The sequence below is a fragment of the Galeopterus variegatus genome, unplaced genomic scaffold (assembly GCF_000696425.1).
Source record: "Galeopterus variegatus unplaced genomic scaffold, G_variegatus-3.0.2 Scaffold437, whole genome shotgun sequence".
Lineage (NCBI taxonomy): Eukaryota > Metazoa > Chordata > Mammalia > Dermoptera > Cynocephalidae > Galeopterus > Galeopterus variegatus.
Window position 1 is genome coordinate 330267 of NW_007726548.1, and position 5193 is coordinate 335459.

Sequence of the window (5193 nt, forward strand, 5' to 3'; positions counted from 1 at the left end):
AGCTTAAGTGACACTTCTCTAAAGAAACCTGACCCAACACTCAATGAAAAGTCATTTTTCAGTCACTTTCTGTAATTGTCAGGATTCAGGTTCAGTGACTATAACAAAAGCCAAAAAACAATAGCTCAGGATGGAAATGTACTTCTCTGTAAGCAATCCAGAACTGATATATCAGCTACTTGTTGCTGGGGCTGGATGGGAGGTCTCGGCTCCTGACTTTTTGTTCTGCCATTCTTGACACATCTTGGCTTCCATCTCTTCATCAAAGATCATGGGTCCAGTTTCCACCATCGGGTCCTCTTTTCAGCCAGCAGGAAGAAGAGAAGGGCAAGAAGAGGGCATAACCCTTCTTTATAAGGACATGACCCAAAAATGGCATGTCATTTATGTCCACACTCCTTTGTCTAAATTTAGTCACATGGCCACACCTAGTTGTAAGGGAGACTGGAAAATAGTCTAGTGGGGCAGCCGTATGCTCAGCTAAAACCCAGGGGTTCAATTACTAAGGAAAATGGAGAGAATGGATGTTGGAGCAAATGGTCATCTCTACCCCATAGTATTTCTTGGAAGCACAAAAACAGTGGTCAGGATATCAAAGTAAAGAGGTCCTTAGAGGGCCGGCCCGTGGCTCACTCGGGAGAGTGCGGTGCTGATAACACCAAGGCCACGGGTTCGGATCCCTATAAAGGGATGGCCGGTTAGCTCACTTGGGAGAGCGTGGTGCTGATAACACCAAGTTAAGGGTTAAAATCCCCTTACCAGTCATCTTTAAAAAAAAAACGAGGTCCTTAAAGACCATCTAGTTAAACATTTTCATTTTATAGGTGGGGAGACAGAGCCACAAGCAACTTGTCCAAAATCACATAGCAAGCCAGTGGCAGACCAAAGCTGCAATTCAGGTCTCCTAACTCCAAGCCCAGTGCTCCAAACTGGGGAAGGGATTGGTTCTAGAGGGACTTTAGCATTATATGTATTATCATTATTCATGTATTATGTACAACAAGGATATATTCACGTATGTTTGTGTAAATAAAAATAAATAAAAACGTATACATAAAAAAGTGTTCACTGGTCAGTGGAGAAACTAATTTACTTATTTTTTATTTTTGGTGGCTGGCCAGTAAAGGGGAGAAATTTAAATTAAAACTACAATGAAATACCATAGTACGTAAATTAGAATGCCTAATAGTAAAAAGACAGACAATGCCAGTTGTTGAGAATGTGGAGCAACTGAAACTCTCATATATTACTGGTAAAATCACTACAGAAAACTGGTCCTATCTACTAAAACTGAACATAGGTATACCTTATAACCTAGTGACTTGACATCTAGGTATTTATACCTAACAGAAATGTATACATATGTTCACCAAGAGATATGTTGAAGAATGTTCATAGCAACATTTACTAATGCGTGTAATAAACAAAAGCTGGGGCCGGCCTGTGGCTCACTCGGGAGAGTGTGGTGCCGATAACACCAAGGCCACGGGTTTGGATCCCATATAGGGATGGCCGGTTGCTCACTGGGTGGGCGTGGTGCTGACCATATGTTCACCAAGAGATATGTTGAAGAATGTTCATAGCAACATTTACTAATGCGTGTAATAAACAAAAGCTGGGGCCGGCCTGTGGCTCACTCGGGAGAGTGTGGTGCCGATAACACCAAGGCCACGGGTTTGGATCCCATATAGGGATGGCCGGTTTGCTCACTGGGTGAGCGTGGTGCTGACAACACCAAGTCAAGGGTTAAGATCCCCTTACCGGTCATCTTTTAAATAAATAAATAAATAAATAAATAAAAATAAAAAATAAACAAAAGCTGGAGATAAACCAAACGTCCATCAATAGTAAAATGTGGTAGATTTATATAATGGAATATCACAGGTATGAGAATGAATGAACTACAACTACACATCACAATACGGATGAATCTTACAAATAAAATTTTGAGCAAAAGAAGCAAGACACAAAAGTGCATGCTATATTCTATTTACGTTCAAAAACAAATAAAACAATGCAAGCAGAAGTCAGGATAGTTACCCTTTGTGGGGGTAAGCTACTGAAAGCAGATGAATTCTCGGGTTCTGGAAATGTTCTTTTTTTTGATCTGGGTGTTAGTTGCATGGGTATGGTCATGTTACCGAGACTACAATGGTCCGTTTGCTCACCGCTCAATAGCCAATAATTGAGAGACAAGTGTTGATGTAAGAAAAGGTAGCCTGGGGAAATGGTGGTGTTATGTCTCAAAGACCATCTCCACCTCTCCCAGATTTGTCAAAGGGTTTTATAGGGGTCTGAGGTGGAAAGTTGATTCATGGTGACCAAGCGGGGTCATGCAGACATGCTTGAGTGTTTCAGATAATCATCAAGGAACTTCCCGGGTGGGAGTTGACCAGTGTCATAGTTCATTCTCCATGGGTTCAGGTCCTGTTATTCTCAGATAAGATCAGGTTAGTAAGCTAGTAAAGAATGGCCATCTGGGTTAATGATTACTTGTGTACAACATGACAGCAAGTGTCATTGTGTTCTGGTGATTAGCTGCAGGCTACATGGTTTGGGTTACAGGAGAGAACAAGTTTTCACATTCAAAGGTTTAACAAAATGGAGTTACTTCTGTTCAGGCTGTTACATTCATTTTGTGAAAATTCAAGAACACTTACACTTCTTTGCAGTTTTCTCAATGTATGGTGTATTTTTAATAAAAAGTTAACTTAAAAAAATGAAAAATTAAAAGCAAAGAGAGAGAGACATGTGTCTGGTGGACACAGCCTGGGTTTACATAGTGCTTTCAGTGTAAGAATCTCAACGGAAAATCCTTTCTGTAAGAAACTTGGTTTCCCAAGGAGAAATAAGCCAGAAACCAGTGTGTCTAGAAGCCAGATGTGTCTAGGAGCAGTTACCAAGCCAAAGCCCACACAGAATACATCAAGAAATAAAACCATCGGAGGATTTCTGTCAGCTGATTTAAGGAGGAAAAGATACCCATTATTGAACTGGCAAATCAAAAGGAAGCTTGTTCTAGAGTATCAGGGACCTATGACTGGCTTTCCTGTGACATACAAGGCTGGCTCCTTTTTCTCTGCTGAAAAAGTTACCCAGAGAAAGTGAGGAGCAGAACTGAGAGGACAGACTTACATCAAGACCACAACTCCAGGGGCACATTTACATAGATAATAACGGAAATGCCCTCTTCCTGGAGTTGTGGTGTGAGGTGGCCCTGAGTTGAAATAGTATGTGACCTTAAACAAAACCCTTAACCTCTTAGGAGTCTCCATTTTCTCATCTGAAAAGAATCATCTTTTACCTCTCAAAGAAATTTTCCACGTGATCTCATTTGATCCTGATGTAGACATTATCATGCCTATTTACATATGGAGAAACAGGTTCGATGGGCAAAGTTAATTATCTTGGAAATTAAAAGCTAGTCTGGACTTTAGTTGGAAGTTATTTTGTCCAATCCTCCCATTTTGGGAGACTGAGGCCCAGAGAGGAAAAGAATTGAACCAAGGGCTCACAGAGGGTCAGGTGGCAGAGCTGGGACCAGAACCTAAGGGGTTAGGTTTTAGTAACCTGAAAAGTGGACAATCTCAGACATTCTTGGATTCGTGAAATGCAGACAAATCTCTGGCCTCCCAGTCACCCTTTCCACCCCCACCACACGATTCCCTGGGAATCATGCTGTGACACTAAACCAGTTTTGCAGGTGAGTCCCTGGAGTAAAGCTATCCCTTGCAGGCGGGAGGTGTATGACTTTGTACTTTGTGTTTCCTCCCAAGCCTGAGCACGGGGAGGATGAGGTGGTTCTGAATGTAGTGAACAGACCCGCCCTGGAATACAGGAGGTTTTGTTTAAAAAAAAAAAAAAAAAAAAAAGAAAAAATTTTTTAAAAATTCCTATTTTATTATATGTTTTTACTACAGAAGAGTGTTAAATATTGACAAATGTCAAAACTGCATTCTTGGAATAAATCCCACTTGGATATGATCTACTATTTTTTAATGTGCTGTTGGGTTTTATTTGATAATTTTTAGCATTCTTTCATCAATACTCATAAAGTGAAACTAGACTGTAACTTTCTTCTTTCGTATAACTTCGTATAATGTATGCTATACGAAGTAGAAAAATGTCTCGGGCTGGCTGGTTAGCTCACTTGATTAGAGCACAGTGCTGATAACACCAAGGTCAAGGGTTCGGATCCCATACCAGCCAGCCGCCGAAAAAAAGGAAAACGTCCTCATACCATGATAACCAAAACCATCACTGCAGCAACCCCTGGAGAGTGAGATGGCGGGGGTGGGGGTGGAGGTCTTCTTTCCTCCTCTCCTCCCACCCACGCCCATGGCCATTGCTCTTGCTAGTAAGCAGGCCGGAGCTCCAGCACCTTTGCACTTGCCAGTTCCTCACCTGAAATACCTGTCCCTTGATCTTCACCTGGCTGCCTGCTTCTTACCATTTAGATCTTTGCTCCTCCCCTGACCACTTCATCCAAACAGGCCCCCTGTCTGTTCATGAAACCATTCTGTTTTATTGCCTCCATAGCACTTATGAGCCTCTGAAATCATCTTGTTTGAGTTTTGTGTGCCCCACCATGTTCCCTGAACGCACGAGCTGTCTCGTTTCCTAATGTATCCTCAGCGAAGGACAGAATCAGGCACAGGGCAGACAGATAGATGCTGGATGGATGAATGATTTGGAGAGATGAATGGTGGGTGAATGAGGTTGGGAGAGCCGCTTTCGATTTTTGCTTTGTACACGTTTGTATTTTGAAAGTTTTTTGAAATGAGCATTCATCACTTTCGCAAACAAAAAAAAAAAGTCTTTCTTTTTTCTTCCAAAGAATAAAAAAGGCAGATAGGCTACTGCAGAGGACTCTACCCTCAGCAGATTGTTTTGCGTTAGAAAGTCTCCAAATGAAAGCGATTCCCTCCTGGTATGGATTGGAGACCCTGAGACCAGAGAGCGGCGGAACCTCGCTCAAGTCCACACAGCACTCAGCAAACCAGCCTGGGTCCCAAATCCCCCTACTGCCCCGTCAGCCTGGGCAGCTCCCGGGGTCGTCCCCCGGGTGACCCTGGAGGGACAGGGGGAAGGTGAGGGGCAGGGAGCGGCGGGAGGAGGAGGAGCGGCGGAGGAGGGAGGGGCGCCCGGCGCGGCCCGCGGGGACCCGCCCAGCGAGGGCGGGGCTTTGGTGCT

At 43.3% G+C, this 5193-nt stretch overlaps 1 protein-coding gene across 1 annotated transcript in view; it reads left to right on the forward strand.

Moving 5' to 3' along the window:
* ALAD (aminolevulinate dehydratase) overlaps positions 1-1061 on the forward strand; it is an 18750-nt gene extending 17689 nt beyond the window's left edge. Inside the window, exon 13 of the transcript XR_550210.1 lies at positions 825-1061. The gene's annotated coding sequence lies outside the window, so the exon portion shown is untranslated. The remainder of the gene's footprint in view (positions 1-824) is intronic.
* The last annotated feature ends 4132 nt before the right edge of the window (positions 1062-5193 follow it).